General features: G+C 34.4%; 1 pseudogene; it reads right to left on the minus strand.

The window, feature by feature from the left end:
• The window catches only part of LOC105300639, a 504,401-nt pseudogene that overhangs the window by 2,604 nt on the left and 482,913 nt on the right, over positions 1-18,884 (minus strand).

Here is an 18,884-nt window from a genome sequence, read left to right on the forward strand (position 1 = left end):
TTTATTTTAATCCTATTTCTCTGATCCCAAATCAAGCCTCCTTAGGAAAGATCTTATAAATATTCCAGAAGAAATGAACAATTCTTCACCTGAGTGTTTATTTCTCTCTTCTTGGACCATGGCCTGAATTGGGTTTGGGAAAGAGGCACAGTTCAGATTTTTCCACAGGCCTTCTTGACCTACACAAGTCGGTTTGCTATAAACCAAACCCCTGCAGCTTTCCTACCCTGGCAAAGCTGGGAAAGCCATAAATATTTTTGGCAAAGCAGATCCTAAAATAAGACAAGGTTTTTTTTTTATTTCAAGATCACATAACATTGGTCAAACTGGCATACTGAAGCAAATAGCTATAACATATTTTTAAAGCAAATATGCGGTGATATAGAAATATTTCTCACACTAATCCATGTCAACGATCTAGTTGAAGTTTTAGAACACTAGGCTATATAGGATACGTTGTTTCAGGTGGAGATTATAAACAGCACTAGATTCTGTTAGATGAAAGGAAAAGGTGCTGATGTGCCATTAGCCACTCAGAAACAAAGCTAACATCTAACACCTTCAGGCTTGAAGCCCCAGAGGCTTAAGAATCCCCACTGACCAGTAGTTTCTAAACTTCAGTGCATTTCAGAATCAATTGGAAGACTTGGCTAGGTCTCAGCCCAAGAGTTTCTGATTCACTAGGTCAAAAGGTGGGCTGACATTTTTTATTTCTAACGAATTCCCTGGTATTGCTGATTCTGCTGGCTCCTGGACCACATTTTGAGAACTACTGCATTAGAATAACTTGGATGTCACAGCAACCCTTCAGAAGAAAGAGAACCTCAAGGCTACATCTCTACTGCAAGTTTTGTATAATATTTACTTGTGCTAAATCCATTAAAATCTTGCAGCAGTCACTTAGTGAATATCTGAGATTTTGTTCATTCAGGGATAACCGTTTGTGCCATTCAAGTTCAGAATTCGAAAGGTGATTGGGAGAAGTCAGAGTAAAGAGTCAGTCACAAACTCAGAACTATATTTATTTTTTCCTCTCCGCAGGTTTTATTACCACTCCAATATCTACTGAATTGCCAAGAACTATAAGTAATAATTAGTTTGCATTGAAAAAATTTGATTCTTATTTATATTCTTTTTTCTCGGAGTGGCCCCATATTCTTAGCTACTCCATTTGGTTTACTATGAATGGAGCACTATGATACCACATAATATATTTTTAAATGTATTATTTCACATAAGATAAGACAATATAAGATAACATATGCCAACACAATTTAATTTTTATTGTATTTGGGCAGTGAGTACTGTGGTAGATTATATTGTTTTCCCCCAAGTCCTCCCTACCCTTCCCTGTGAGAGATTACATTTTCTAGCCCTTGGCCATGTGCTTGCCCTACTCAATGAGACTAGCTCACTTCCTATCAGACTGATATATGCCTTGGTCATGTGACTTGCTCTTACCAATGGTATGAGAGCAGAAGTCATTTACATAAGGCATGGGTTCTACCAGTATCCTTCCATCAGCCATCGAAGTAACATTTTCTGGGTAAAGTTTGTCCTCCAGCCTTGTTCCTGAATGAACATGATATGGAGCAGAGCTCCAGCTAATACGTATTATGAGTGAGAAATAAAGTTCTGTCTTTGTAAGCCACTGAGATTTGGAGTTTATCTGGTACAACTGTATACAATATGTAAAATAAGAGAGACATATTAATGGCCCCCGTTAATTGAGAAAGTGTCATGGAGAATATCAAAAGGATGGATGGACTTTACATAGTCTCATTTGTAACTGATTAATCTGAGATCCAGAGAGGTTAAATGATTTGCCTGAGGTTATACACTTAGTAAATGGACTATTATTATTTTCAAAAAAAGGAAAAGAAATAACAATATTCTAGGCAAATGCCAAGTCCGTAAAGTCCACTGAAATCTAACACAGAGAAATTAGAGTTCTATATTAGACTTCTAAAATTAATCTCTGTTAGAAACTGGTTGCCTCAAATTTAAAACTGAGTTTGCTTAACCAGCTAGAATTTTCATGATACAATGGTTGTGGGAGATGATATATAGACCTACAGTGAGGCCCCAGCAACTAATCCTCAGATAATTTAATAGATGTACAGTCAATGTGAAAATTAATACAACAAGTTGCCGCCACAAAATATTTAAATTATATAACTAACGTCCTTCAATCTAATTCCTTGTCCATTATAAAAATTTCTGATATTTGTATTCTCATTTCTGATATTTGTTCAGGAGAAAAGAATATGGTGGCCAAGCTGAGAGGACTATCTAGTGAAGTCCAGTTTTTTTTTATTTTATATTGGAATTGCCATTTTTGTCCAACATCTTTCTTACTAATAATAATATGCAGCATTTCCTTTGAGGAATAACTAATCCTTCCTTTCAGGCTATACAACCAAAGTGAAGTTGACCTCACCTTCAGCTTCAGGACTGGCCAATATGAATCAGCACACCCGATCTCCTTGGCCTGGTAGGTTGGTTCATGGGTGGATATGTAACCCTGAGAGGATCATGAGGACAACATCCAGGTTACTTGGCAAAGAGAGGCTACACCTTTCACATTAGGTGTGAAGTCTAGAGCTACAATGGTAAGTTTTTAATCAAAAAGAGATATCATGTCTGTAAATGAATCCAACATGTGGAGAGAAATCAATCTAAGATGGAGAACCAGGTAATTGTGGTATTATTCGGGCCTCAACATTAAGCCAACCAAACCTCAAAACTATTTTGGTTATTTAAATCGGTAAATTCCCTTTGCGCTTAAGCCAGCTTGACATTGAAGTTTTTGTCACTTGAGCCCGAGTTCTAAGTTATAACACAGTGAATTAACAAAGTTGGCATTTTTCAGCCTCTTATGAGTTCAGAAAATGCAAGTAAATCTCCCTAACATTCACAGACTCTGGGTGATGGACATTATTTTGGCTGAGATGTCAAGCTATGAGCCTAGGTAAACCAAACAAGGTAAATGTCACCTCTAAGGCTTATTAATGGCCAGCTGTTTTTCTCTTTTAATTCCAAGGTTATCGAGCATCCAACCTCATCCTGCATTGTTCTTTTCAATGTGTACAGATTATTGAGTAGCTTCATCCTGTTTTATATCAGAGATAAACTCAAAAATATTTTATTTATGATATTTGAAGTTAAATCAACAGATATTTAGTAAACAGCCATATTTGCTCAGCCAGGTGTTAGTGCATTGTATCCTGTAAGAATAAGTCTTCTTTTAGCAATCCTCTATTAAAAAAAAAAAAATACTGCCCTGCTATTTTCAACATAGGGGCCAGTATCATGTCTGCAAGTTACTAGGTTCAGATTTCTATAATCTGAGGGTTTATCTCAGGGATCCATGAAAAAATAAGTATTAAATAAGAATGGAATTACAATCTACTTACATTTAAGGATAAGTACATGAAACAAACTAGAAAAAATATTGAGTAGAGTTTGAGAATTCTTTTTAAATTTTGTGTTATTAGTTCCATGAGACTAGTGAAGCATCTATTTGGGTATAGAACAGATGAATTTTCTTCATCTGCTGTCAATTTGTCATCTATATCTTCTTTACATCCTCAGCTCTTCTGTGCTGGATTAATCTTTGTAACAAATTCCTTATTATTAATAGTAAGAAACTCTTAGTTTCTGTTTTTCATATTGTAATGTAGAATCTTCATAAACTGTATGTAGTTCAATATGAACCCTGTTTCACGCCTTGCTGTCAGCTAACTGGCTACTGCTAGTATTTATTATATGGGGACTGGCTTCTGTCTCCATGTGAGAAGCCCGGCAACTTTCTGTCTTCTCTGAGTGCTCTTTGTCTGCTGCCTGCATGTTCTGCCAGCGCCGTAGCAGTTGCAGGGATGGGCTGTATATTCTACTACTTTTGGCTGGGAGAATAAATTCCAGCTTAGGTCCAAGTTGAAAATGAATCCCCCACTAGGCAAAAACATGGACTCTAGTACACTTCCTGTGTACCCCATTAAAAACCCTTTTGGCCGCAGCAGCCTGGAGTTTTACAGTGGAACCATTTCATGCTTAATAACATGTTCTACATTAGGCACCATGGGAAATACAAAAGCATGAGGCTATGCTTCCTGCATGGAGAAACGCAAACTCCTGCATGAGAGACAAAATTTATATGTACAAAGAAACACGTATGCGTGTGTGCACATACACACACACATACACTTTGAAACTAATACAACACAGCATTTATACAAGTGAAATATTTTTTGATATTTATTGTTTATGAGTGAGAAGAAATTGAGGTAATTTTAATTAGACAGAAAGACTTCATGGAGAAAGCCAAAGTTGAACAGTGCTTTGGGGGCCAGGGAAGACTGGAAAAGTTATATGACCTGAAAAGTCTGGGCTGGCCAAAGGAAAGATTCTCTGAGTTGAGTACTAATATCAATTTAGTTAAAACTCTGGCCCAAAAATTGCTTCTTATAATGTAGGCCACATGTGTACATACTGAATTATTCCCCTTGTAACTGCTTATTTTGGCCTTCTAAAGTTCCATCCTATATCCTTTTTGCCTTTCATTTGGTGATGTATACTTAAACAGGTTTCTAAGGTTGCATTTGTTAAAATCTAGCAGAACAGTGTCATGTATTTTAAATCTGATTGTTCTTATGTGAAAAACCACTAAAGCTTTTTAAAAGTTTCAAAAAATGTTTCATATTTAAGAGTCATCAACTAAGCAATTCTATCAGTTTTCTAAGTGAATCCATAAGGGTGCAGTTTTCTTGGTTTATTAACTGATCTGTTTGTTAGAATTCTTTATTATAAAACCAGTCATTCTGCAAATATTTCTCTAATGCTTTTAAAATAAATAAAATCCAAACTTTGCCTTTAAGCACCAATAAAATCAGGAATGCATCAAAGCAAGAAATTCAAAGTACAGCTCGATGTGGCAGTGAGAGCTCTACTGTTCAAAGGCATTGGAAAATAATCCTGAAAAGGTGTAATATTTATGTCAAGTCTATCTTACCACAGCTTTAGATCACTTTTGAAAAAAATTTACAGCCAGTTGCCATTGATTTTTTGCAATGTGCTCATTCATTTTATTTGTTTCTTGGGCTTATTTATAAATATTTTCTGTATCATACTAGGTCACTTTTAAAAGTGAGAATATCTTAAGGGTTTGTTTTATAGCAGTACAAATAAAACAAATGCAATTTATACAATTTACTTAAATAGAAGTATTCTACTTGTAAAGTCTAAAAGTAGTGCTTTATACTTTATGAATTTAACACAACAGCCTGATCTTACTTGGCCAAATGCCTTTATTAAAAAAAGCACTGTGAGAGGGGTTAAGGGTGAACTTGCTACTCATTGAATCTAGAAATGACTAATTATTCATCATGCTGAAGAAAATCTCCCACAAGTCTATAATATAAATTTATTTTACCCATTTGGTACTGATTTCAGCATCGGCCTCTTCCTCCTTTCTCACGAAATCAAAACTCTAAATGAGTCATGATAGGATGATTCCTATGAGAATTATTTTTTTCTCAGTAAGAATGAAGGCCAAGTACAGTTTTATGCTTTTCTTCTAAAGTTCACAAAGCTTTTAACTAAGACACTCTTACGGAATAAGTTACTTTTCATTGACTCTGATCTAAGACATTTATTTTTTTAAAACATACTTTTCAGAAAACATCTGGTATATTACTGCCTGCATCTAATAAGAGAATATAAAGTTAGAAACAACGTAAAGCAAATATAACTATCTTTCGTTCTTTTCCTTCCATAGTTACAGCATCACTCATACTTATAAGGAGGATTTCTAATAATATTTTCTACCTAATTAGAGATTATTTTTAGCAAACTAAAATACTAGTTTGGGGTCCTGATTAGCAACACAAAAACTTTTCTTTTATCATTGCAGTTCATCATAACCTGTTATATATTTTGAAACAACTGAAGCAAAATGTTTGTATAAAACTCACTACATTTAGAATGATGGGCTTATCATAATTGGTAAATATAATCAATTGTGTAATAGATCTGGATATCTTTCACAGATACATAAAAATATACCAGTCATTAAATATACCAGTCAATCGGTAAACCCATTCTCCTTAATTTTTTTAAAAATTGATATATAATATTATGTTAGTTTCAGATATACAACATAATGATTCCAATATTTGTATATATTGCAAAATGATCACCACAATAAGCCTAGTTAACATCCATCACCCCATGCTTACAATTTTTTTCTTATGAGAACTTTTAAGATTTACTCTTAGCAACTTTCAAATATATGATACGATATTATTAACTGTGGTCACAATGCTGTGCATTATATCCCCATGATTCACTTATTTTATACCTGGAAGTTTGCACCTGTTGACTACTTTCATCCATTTCACCTACCCTTCCCCCACTCCACACACACACTCGCCTCTGTCAACCATCAATCCGTTCTCTGTATCTGTGAGTTCATATTTTTTTTAAGATTCTGTATATCAGTGAAATCATGGTGTCTTTTTCTCTCTGACTTATTTCACTTAGCATAATGCCCTCAAAGTCCAACAATGTGATTTCCTTATTTTTAATGGCTGAATAATATTCCATTGTGTTTGTGTGGATGTGGGGGTGTGTGTGTGTATATATTTTCTTTATCTATTCATCCACCAATGGACACTTAGTTTGCTTAAAATTTCTGTTGAAAATGAGTACTTATATCTGCTTTATAGTCAGTGTGTATTTGTTATCTGATTTATATTAAGGTACTCTAAAGATACTACTTAATGATAAAGTTGATGGCAAACATCAGTGTTTGTATAATAACTACCATGTGAAATGCAATTATAAATTTTGCTGTAATAATTAAATATTGGCCACAGATCTATATAGCTGCAAATTATAAGATGGAATATAATATGATCTCATTCATGTGCTTAGCAACAAGGAAGAGGTCAAAATCAATGCTGCTACCTCTCGTAACTTTCAGTCAGTAAGCCCACCTACTCATGGCTTTCCTTCATTAGGGAATTCTCAAGAAGATCATTGTTTTGTTACAATTACAAAATAGATGCACCTGGTACTCTCCCTTTATGAAAAAAGTTACACATGAACTTGTTGAAACTGAGACAAATCTTTTCGTATCTTAAATAAGCATAAAACATCACTTGAAACAGTATTATCTGAGCATAAAACATCACTTGAAACAGTATTATCTTTTCCACTCAACTAGACTCTTTATTTCTAGATTTTTCAGTTTTCTAAAGACCAAGCTTCTTATGACCCTATCTAAGATCATGTCTATGTACTAATGTACCACTAGAGGAACAAATATGGTTAAAGGATTGATTTTTTTAAAAAAATCCTAACTCATACAAATGTAAAATGGGCATGAGTCAAATATCTTATTTAATTCATAATTTAATGAGGAAACCAGTAAGATGTTACAACTAATTCAAAGGAGAGTTTCAAGAACTGTATGTATATAGGCTTTGGGAAATGAATTTACATTTAGGTGCAAAAGTAGTCTATCCACAGAGCAATAATGAATTGTATTGTAGACACACTTCACTTGTATTTCTATGGATAAGAATCATGTGCATTGTTATTAGTGTACTAGAACTTACAGAGTTACAAAATAGTTGAAAGACAATAAAAGATAGCAATAACCAGAAAGGGTGAGCTAAGTAGGAAACTCATTGTGATAGCCAGAATTCTAAGAAGGCCCGCATGATTTCTACTCCATGGTGTTGTTCCTATGGCTATGTTACATTATCTGACAACAGAGTTTTTGCAAATGCAATTAAGGTTACTAATCAGTTGATTTAAAATAGAAAGATTATCTACATGGGCCTAACCTAATCACAAAAGCCTTTTAAAAACAGAAGTCTTTCTCTAGCTGGTAGCAGAAGGGGAAGTCAGAGATTTAAAATGTAAGAAGGATTTGACATGCCATTGCTGACTTGAAGATGAAAGTGGCCATGTGAAAAGGTCGCGAGTGTGTCCTCTAGTTGCTGAAAGTGATCTGTAGCCAACAGCCAGAAAGAAAAGGGAAACCCCAATTATGCAACTGCAAAGAACTAGATTCTGCCAACCACCCGAATAAACTTGGAAGAGAATTTCCCCCAGAGCTTTCAGATGAGTATTCAGCCCAACTGATACACTAATTTTAGCCTTGTGATGCCTGAAGCAGAGAACCCAGTCACATTGTGTTGGAATTCAGACTTACAGAACCGTGAGACAATACCTGAATTTTACATTAAGCTGCTAAGTTTGTTGTAATTTATTATGCAGCAATAGAAAACTAATATACACATTAATCCTCTTTGCACATTTCACAAATACTTATCACAACCTTAATAAGTAGTGTTAAGTATATAAAAATAAAACAACTATCCACTCCTTGGAGAGTTTCCCCTTGAAAGTGATATTAGTTTTCCCCATCGGAAAGCTTCGAAGATTTGGAAACACAAGGTCACATTTGAGAAATAAGTTGAAATTCGAAGAAAATCTAATTTTATTAGATGTACTGTATATGGGCTATACACAAAAGGAGCCACACCCAGAGCCCATATTCCTCTTTACTCTCTGCCCATGGTTTAAAACTTAATAAGCGGCGCTTTTAAGAATAGTTGACTACCAGTTTTTCTAAACACTGCCCTGCATTGAGAAATACCTCTCTAAAAGAAAAGCACTTGTGAACATATTGACTGCAGTCCTCTCCTGGAGAGAAGGGCAGCTTACTTTCTATCACCTGCAGAGGCGCTGGAATGAAAGCATAATCATTTGTATTGAGATTCTGCATCACGTGTGCCAGATTTGGGGGTTTTCACCCTGGATTGGCTGGCCTTTGGGAGCAGGAAAACAGAAAGAGGAAATGTCCATGTTTGAGCTGGCATGTGCCATGCAATCTTTATCCAGCACTGACAAGCCCCTGCTGTTGGAAACCTGCAGCGGTTGTGCAGTTTGCCTGTGGGTATTACCAAAGGCCAAGTGAGTGCACCGTATGCAGAGAGAATATTAAAAAACTAGAGGAAAGATGAAAAATTTACAAATACACATAGGCTCAGCTTTAAAAATCAATGTGTCTGTCTCATTCTGATTTGAATCCTGAAGTTATGATATGTTTTTTAAAAATTAGGTGGATATCTAAGTATATCTTTAAATGTTTGTTAATATACTGCAATGTGTCAGGGGCGTGATGCAGCATCTTTTTAAGAGGATTATGTGGTTTTTTTTTTTCTTTTTAGACAAACAGAATTAAATAAAAATAAAACTTATTTTACTAATTAAAGCTACCTCCGCTCTCTCTCTCCTCTCCTCTCCTCTCCTGCCCTCTCCTCTCTGTCTCTCTCTCTATTCTTTTTTCTTTTTCTAATCTCTGGAAACATCACTCTTAATTTCTTTCATGAGTAGAAAGCAATATATATGAGATAGAAGTAATTATGAGTAAGCATTTGGTACCTCAAAACAGTAGTTTTAACCTTCCGAAATAAAATAAACCCAAGGACTTGCTCTACTTTTTAAATGGCATGTTTTTAAATGCATACATTATGGTCGATGTATGGAAACATGCCCAGTTATAGACACGATATATACACAGATGCCCCTCACTCCGTTCAACAACTGTGCTCGAGAAAAGCTGTATATATAAGTCAACTTATAACACTGAAACATTTAGAAATTCACTAGGGGAGGTTTCTATTTCAAGAATATTGACTGTATTGATTCATTTTATCACACAATCATTCCCCAAATTTATCTTTTTTGAAAGTAATGTGTAAGTATTAAATCAGTAGGGAGAGGCAAAATCAAATTTAAGAAACACAATTTTGAAAGCAGAAAGAAGTTTTAGCTATTTTTTAAAAAGTAGCTTTTAGGAAAAATTGCTCTCAATAATATTAGCACAGATAATTATTTTTACTCTTTATTCAAGAATATCTGTATGTGTTTATGTTTTTTACTGACCAATCCTTCCAATCTAGGACGTCCGATTTAAAATGTGGGATCCTTAGCAAGTATATCCAATTCTTGTCAGTTGTAATGATGCTGATTTGAAAGATAAGCAAGGAAAGGTTATGTTTATTTAGCTTTAACCAGAGAATTAAACTAGAAAAATTTCTAAATTGCTCATGTGATGAAGTCCAACATTTTTTTTTCATTTTTTGGTTTTTTTTGAAAAGTGTATGCAACACATATTTGTATTTTGACTTATATTTTTCCAATTTGCTTTGCCTCAAAAAGAAAAAAACAATTCAGGCCAATCTGTGCATATTAGTTATCTATTACTGCTATAACAAATTATCAAAAATTTAGTGACATAAAATTTATTAAAAAGAAAACAGAAATTTATTATCTTACAGTTTTCGATGTCAGAAATCCAAAATCATCCACATTGGGCTAAAGTCAAGATGTCAACATCTTGCATGAGTCTCTAGGAGAAGATCCCTTTCCTTGCCTTTCCAACTTGTAGAGGCTGCCTGCATTCCTTGGTTCATGGCTCCCTTTCTGCAATGGCTTCTCTCCAACCTCTGCTTCTTCCATCATTGTATCTCCTTCTCTTCACTCTGATTTTTCTGCCTCCTTCTTTTAAGGACCCTTGTGATAACATTGGGGCCACCCAATGCCCACAAGCTTTTAAATTTCTAAAAATTTCATTAGCAAAAATCATTACTTCCTTTTTCTTTTATGATTATTACAATTAAATAATTTAATAAATATTTTTAATTCCATATATGTCCCTTGGTAGATTCTTAAAGCTTCATGAAAATCATAACCACATCTCTCTTATTCACCACTCTACCACAACAACCAATAGAGTGTATGGTACATAGCATGTACTCAATATTTATAGATAGATGCAAGAAAAGAAAAAAAAGAAGGGAAGGAGGGAAGAAGAAAGAAGAAAAAAAGAAGGTCCAGTCACTGGTTTGAGCCTAGATAGGACATAGTGATGCATAGATGCACATGAAAACTAAAAATGAACAAAAGTAGTCAGGATGCTTCCTGAGTTAACAGTCATAAGTCAGCTACACAGCAGGCAAGATCAAGAAGCAAACATCCATTGATTTAGCTCCCTTTATATGGATCCCGGCCTATCCTGTTCAGAGTGGGGGTGACTTCATAAAGCATTTTGCTGGCCTCGAAGAAAGAGAAAAGTAGATTTTTGAAATGGAACTTTGGGGTAAAAAAGGCATTGTGGGAGGCTTGGTCAGGGCAGAAGAACAGCATAGAACCAGCATTAAAAAGGCCTACTTTTGATATAACAGTCATGGTCATTGTTTAGGTTTCTCTTGCATTAGAGGTTGCCAAATTAAGAGCATGGATTTTGTCTTTTTTCTTTGAAATTCAACATTTAATAAATATTTAACAACTGAATCTTGGCAAAAATGGATGAAGGCCATGGTGGAAAGAAGCCAAGCAATATGAGCACAGAACCTCAGAGCAGCAGCTTCTTCGCTGAGGTCATCAGAGTAATCATCACAAAGAATAGATGTTTGGTCCAAGTCTTGAAAGATAAAGAGAGGTTTCCCAGGCTAAGAAAGAGGAAGGAGCGTTCTTCTCAGATGAAGTAGACTGTGCAAGGGAGGGAAGGCTTGAGAAAACAGTGTATTCTGAGAACTACATGTAATTTGGTATGGAGAAAATGAATAGTAGGAAAAGGTTGAGGCTCAGAGAGTTTGAGTCTTATGCTAAAATCATTGGGCGAATATTTAAGGTTAATTAAGCAGTCAACATGACTAGACCACTTCTACCAGCGGTGTAGCAAATGAATTATAGGCACGTTGGGAATGGGGATTCTTTTAGATTAAGAGAGGTAATTATAATAGTTTTGGCAAAAAAAAAAAATTATATATATATATAAAACCCAAGCCAATGCATTTGCATAGAGAATTTAGAGGCAACGCTGATGGTTAGGTTGAAAGGTAAGACAGAGTCACAGCTTCTCTCAGGTTTCAGACTAGAGTGTCTGTTTAGGTGATACCATGCATGAAGTTAGGTGAAAAAGAGCAGAAGGAAGTTGGAGATGTGGGTGTGTGAGTAAGAAGTCTTGTTAGATATATTGAGCTTGAAGAACCGCTGAAAAATAAACAACGAATACCATTATTAACTACTAGCTTTGTGCCAGGCTCTCTTTTCAATGTTTTGCATGTAATCAAATGAGATGATGTACATAAGCACTTTTAGAAAAAGCATGAAGTGCAACATTTATTGTGCGGATTAGTATTTATGTTCTATTTTCTACTTTTACCATATTTAGGAGAGTAAGGCACCAGAATTTTTTTTCTTTTTTCTCTCCTTTTTCCTCAACAACAAAAAACCACATTGTAAAAATCTTGAAAAAATAATAAATCAACAAAATGTCTTTTATTGCTCTTTTTAAAAAATGACTTCATGGGACTATATTTTAAACTGCTTCTAAAATAACGCCATCTTCTATAGTCTCATGAATTGAAAACATATTGTTTTAAAAAAAATATTTCATTAATTCATAGGCAAAGTATTTGAATAAGACTTTTAAATCACTATCCCTTACTTTTGCTCCGTTCTAAGCATGAATCTCTTCCCATGGATAGACAATTGACCAAGGGTAGCCTAATCCCCAGTAGCTACTCCAGATGTTGCCCAACTCTAAATATCGGTCTTTGTATAGCATGAATATTCATCACTTCACCAGTTCACATCTACAGTTCCTTAGTTTTTCTGTCTGTACCGTAGCTGTCTGTACCATACGAGTAGCTTTCAGTGCTTCAGTAAAACATATTGTTCTAGAACTGCTGCTTCATGTTATCCTGATAAACTACTCATTGAAGTAAAACTGGTATATTGGGTAAACTGTTAACCGTGAAATGTGGAGCAATATAGTAGAAAAAACTGTTGAATAATAAATGAGATAATGAATAAGAAAAATAATGAATTCTACATTTTTCTCATCCGAGGGCAAAGGCCATGAAAATCCACTAATGTGGGAAATGAAATTATCTTGTGCAATCTAGTCCTCAGGAATAAAAATAAATGGAAAGAAAGGTTAGTAATATATATTGAAGAATTAAGAAACTGCAGAGTATAACCAACTAAATATATTATTATTTGGGCAGTTTGGAATAATGGAAAGAATTCTGAATTTAGAATTAAGGACCTAGGTTTGAGTGTTGTTCTGTTGCTGGTATGACTTTGGACATCTCTGTAATCCTCAATTTCCTAAACAATGCCCTATGACACATGTATTTTGTACATATTAAATATGCATTTTAAAGTTACCATTATTGCTAAAAACACTAAAAATTAGTATGATGAATATCATGTTTAAAAATTATCCTTCATAGGATGAACTCTATATTAATATTTTTTACTGAAAATGACTAAAATGAGACCAACTATTTTCTAGATGCATCAAGGAACTATCGAAGACATTTGTCACTAATTTTTTTATCAGAATGATAGTAATGGCATACCAATGCAAACTCTTACTTCATAACATAATAAATGTTAATGATATATGATAATGGCATTGACACTTTATACTTATAAATTTCTCTTTACTTTATCATATGAATTAACTCGAGAAAAATATAAATCTTGTCAGACAAGATTTCTTCGACCATCTTAAATAAAATGGGGCTCCCAATATTTTCTCCTCTAAAATTATTTTTATGCTTAGAAATTTTCACTACCTTAAACATTGTATTTAATTGCTTATTTGTACATTTTCTCTCTTTCCACTAGAGCGCAAACCCCAGGAAAGCAGGGACTTTAATTCAATATTGCATCTCCAGCATCTAGACCAGTGACTGGCACACAGGGAGCCCTCAATAAATATTTGTTGGATTAATGAATTTCTTTCTGCCAGATATTATGTTATTTTAATGTGTGTTTTCTCATTTAATTTTCATATTAACCCTTTTGAATTAGATAATAATAGTAAAAAAAATACTTCTAGATGCTAGGCAATATTCTCAGGATTTCACTCAAATATATAATTTTATTTTCATAGAACCTATAAAGTATCCTCATTTTATAGATAAGGCAATGGAGGCACAGAGAAGTTAAATAACATGTCCAAAGTCATTCATCTAGTGTAGTTGAACCTGGATTTTAGCCAGTGTGGCTCTAGATTCCATGCTAATAACTATATCTGTAGAGGCTTTTACATTTTCTTTTAAAATTTATTTTTCAATTAAAATTGACATACAATATTATATTAGTTTCAGGTGTACAACACAGTGATTATAGGCCTTTACATTTTTATCTTATATGTTAGATGGTGAAAGCTGAGCACATTAAATGAAAACAATGCGGTTTCCTTACGTATGTTTTATATTCATTCCATATTTATGTTAACCATTGTTTAAAATGTCAGAATCAGTGACTGCTATAATAGAAAATGAATATGGAAAAATATTGCAGAAATGTGTTTAAAGCTAACCATACTTAGAGTTATTAAATAACAGAGTTAGAGATAAAGGAGACCTTAAACATTACCCATTCTCAGTTATCATTTTACAAATGAGAAACTGAGGCTCAGACAAATAAATGACAGTCTGTGGGCACTTGGAATGTTAGTTATCATTCCAATTTGAGGTTCTTTCTCTTGAGCAGAGAATGCTTTCAAATGAGGAGTTCAGAGGGCATCATTTTTCAACTCCCATCTTTCCTGCTCGACTCTTACTATGAGGAAAAGATGTTATGATGCTAAGCACTATGTAAATAATAAATGAAACAATAAACCAGAAGGGAGGTGAATAATGGTCTCTTGACCTCCTTGTGTTTAATGATTAAGCTATGCATCCTCATGGAGGCTTTTCAGACACAACAACAGAATCTATTTCACCATCATTTATCAATATATATTTTCACATTTTAAGAATATTGAACTTACTATATTAGCTACTGCTGTACTACTTAAATAAATAAAATCTACTTGTAGTAGTAATATTATTTTTACTTTTTTTGTTGTTGTTTTACTTGAAATAGATGCCGAAAGTATATGTAACACAGACATTTAATACCCACATGTCAGATTTTATAATGGGCATTATTGTTTCATGTGTTCACTCAGCAGGTATTTATCACCTTCTTGTTAATGCCAAGTACTGTTCCATGTGCTGGATACGGAGTGGTGAACAAGTTAGACAAATGAACACATAGCATATTATCAGGAAAAATAAAACAGTATTAAGGGGATAGAGATACTACTTTTGATAGGGTAGTCTGAGTAGGCCCCATGGAAGAAGTGACATTCAACAGAGAGTTGGATGGATTAAGGAACTGATATGTAAGAACATCTGGGGAAAGTGTGTGAAGTGTGTTAGAGCTGAGAACAAACCTCCCAGGTTTGAGAAATGGCAGGAGGGCCAGTGTGACCGAAGGGAATGAGGGCAAGAGAATGAAGGGAGGCAGTCATTGAAGCATCCAGGCTGCAGAGAGGCCCATAGGCCATTGTAAGAATGTAGGAGTTTGTTATAATATGGGAGTGGTCCATTCTGGTTGACTAGCAGGCCGAGTTGGATTAACCTAGCTTCAGACTTTGCAAGTGAGTATAATATCCAAGAAAGGACCCCATCAGCAGGCCAGAAACAATGAGGGATTCCTGAAGGCAGAAACTAAATGGCCGCTATGTGATCAAGAAACCTGAAAAGTAAAGCAGATGAGATCTCCTGGACAGAGATATCAGAAAAGAAAAACAAACAAAACAGTTTAAACATTTGCAACAACAGCAAATAGTCACGTGGGAGCCCCAAAGGAGCTCCCCTCTCAGAATCAACAAATGCAAGGAGAAATAGACCATAGAAATTAATTTAACAACTGCTTTCAGATCACTTGAGGGAACTGTGACCACTACACTGCCTGTGTATTGGCTGGCACTGACTGCTTTTGGTTTAGGCTAAAACTTTAAGAACTTATGTCTAAATAAAGTGGGATTACAACTCCTAGATCCTGGATCTGAGAGATGCAAAGAGGAACTTAAGGCATATCAGAGCTGCCACAAAAAATACAAGTGAGAGGGGAAGAAAAATACAGCAAGAGACCTAGGCATAAACTATTTTAAACCCTTCACTGCCAGCACAAAGCCCTCCTTATTTAGAACACTGTAAGGGTCATTAGCCTCCTTATATATCCTTAAGGATTTCTTGCTTCCTGACATATATCATCTATTTACACCAAGATCTCATTCAGTCTCCCAACCATAACTCTGAGGGATGGACAAAGGCTGGGGGATGGAGAAAATGATAACATATTTTAGAGAAAATAAATAAAGAAAAAATGAGAATTAAATTAACATTAGACTGCTCATCATCAATCCTTTCTGCCAGAAGATAATTAAATGATGTGATAAATTACAAATAATTACAAATTACAAATGATGTGATAAATTACAAATTAAAAATCTTACAAATTGTGATAAAAAAATTATTGTGGGTTTACTTTTACATTCCCAACCAAACTGTCAATTATTGATTATTGATTAATGTAAAATAGAGGCTTTTTGTTTATATGCAAAGACTAAAAATCTATTCATTTCACTATTAAAAAATGGTAAGAAAAGATCTATTCAAGCAGAATAATAAGGGATCTTAAAAGAGAAGATGATATGGGTTACAAGAACATTGACAAATGAATATCCCCCAAAAAACGTAAGGTGGCAGAAAAGCAAAAGGAAATCTTCTGGCTTTAATGAATATTCTTTTGAAGTGGCCCAGGTTTAAGGATATGATTTTCTATTCCCTTTTCTCTGTGTCCAATGATAGCAATAAATTCTGCTGTGAATCTGTATAATCCGATACTAAAAATGTTATTTATTGACTTAATATTTCAAATCAACTTATAGAATTAAATGATTTTTGTGTACCTATTAGTATAAGAAATGTTGGTAAAAGCTAAGTATGCTGAATACATTCTCTCTTAAATGTTCTAAACCAGAAATTTAAAAAAAAAAAAAACTGGAAGTCCAGGGAACATGTGATCTGTAAAAATGTTTTGTTTAGCCGTCAGAGATTTTGCTTCTTTGTTTTTAACTGAGATGTTGCTAACATTTCAAAATTCACATAAAATTACGTATTGTTGGCATATCTTGAAAACTCAAAAAGCTTTACAACGTCGTCTGCAGGTTCCTCCTGGAAACAAGTGACTGGAACCTATAGAGCCAAACCCATGGGTTTGGGACCAGTGACAATACTTAACATAGCATTCATCAGAATCACCTGGGAGGCCAGTTTTAGGTAGGTTGCTGGGCCACACCTTCAGAGTTTCTGATGCAGGAGGTCTGGGGCGTGGCCAGAGAATTTCCATGTCTAACAAGTTCCCAGATGATACTGATGCTGCAGGACAGGGAACTACACTCTGAGAACAATGGATTAGGCCATGTTCTCCAGTCACCACTACCCTTAACCTTTCTGAGTTACTCACTGTGTTACCTAGTTGGTCACTATTTAAGTTTATGTTTCCTGTTTTAAATCTTACTTGCAATCATTTGTTCAATTAATAAACAGTATTTCTCATTTTGAAAAAGCCCATCTCTCACAAGTAAGAGAAACCACCAAATATATGGTCATATTTGCACATATGGTATAAAAGTAGTTATGTTTTTTGGAAGGATTTTTCTTAACAGAAGAAAATTAGTAAAAAAATATATTGTTTTTCTTTTATGTATCCTGGCTAATTTTTATGTACTTCAAGCTGTCTGTGCCAGGCTGGAGTTGCAGATACACCTGGATTTCTCTCCCTACTTATTAACAATCATGCCTCGGGTGACAAATTACATTTATCTATGCCTCAGCTTCCTTACCCACAAAAATGAGGATGGAATGCTAATGACACTCTTCTCTTAATGATGTTGGTGAAGATGCCACAGAGCTCTTCACCGAATGCTTGATACCCATTATGAGAACCTGAAATTGATGATTCTGATAAAGGTCATGTTGTCCATTCTCAATTTTTTTTGCTTTTGGACATGTTAGCAAATGTGCATTTTTATGACTATGCAACCATATTATCAAGTGTTATTGAACTTGTTTTATACTAAAGAATTTCTGAGTTTCTTGCCAGAGGCAGATTTGAAACTTACCTGGATAATTTCAATAACAGTGGAGAACTCCATTACATACAAATGCTAGTATTGTATAATAGAATACAAATATGTAAAGAATCAGAAAAAAAAAAAAAAGGAAATGGCAGAAATAGCAAACAGAGGTTGGTATAAAGTAATAAAAATAAAGTTGAGACTGCTATTTTACATAACCGAGACTAAACTTTATTGACAGCCAAATATCTCTCCATTTTACTATTTCTGGCACAGAGATGACCAAGAAAGCAGACCTGCCAGTAAGCCTCACAGGTGTTCAGTAAGTGGCCAGGATATTTCAATGACATAATAACAGACATTAGAATAATTAGTAATATCTAAATGTTTTAATTATTTTCTAGACACAGATATGTTGTTAAAAAGAAATTTTAAAAAATCGTGGAAGCAGGCAGGAACACAGAGAAGATAGACACATATCTGAAGTATCTGAGTCCATGATGTATAAATGAGTTCCATTCTGACAGAGGGGCATGATCTTTCAGTTTTCCTTTGTCCTCACTTTCATTGAGACTAGAAATTTATAAGATGTAGGGAATATGCTAATAGTGCCATTATTAGAGCATCCTTCTTAAAGACCTTTAAAATTATTTTAAATCTCATTATGCACGTATGTCTTTGAATAGAGGTGCAACATTTGACTTCCAAATGACATTTTGCAAAACAAAAGTAATCATAAAAGACACCTTAATATTTACTCATTTTCCCACACTTGTGTTTAGACAAGATATATTTCAAGTTTATTCAGCAAAATATTAATATTTAGCATTTTAGCAATATAATTATCTGCATTGTATGGAAAGATAATAGA

Source organism: Pteropus vampyrus, unplaced genomic scaffold (assembly GCF_000151845.1).
Source record: "Pteropus vampyrus isolate Shadow unplaced genomic scaffold, Pvam_2.0 Scaffold216, whole genome shotgun sequence".
NCBI classification, from domain to species: Eukaryota; Metazoa; Chordata; class Mammalia; order Chiroptera; family Pteropodidae; genus Pteropus; species Pteropus vampyrus.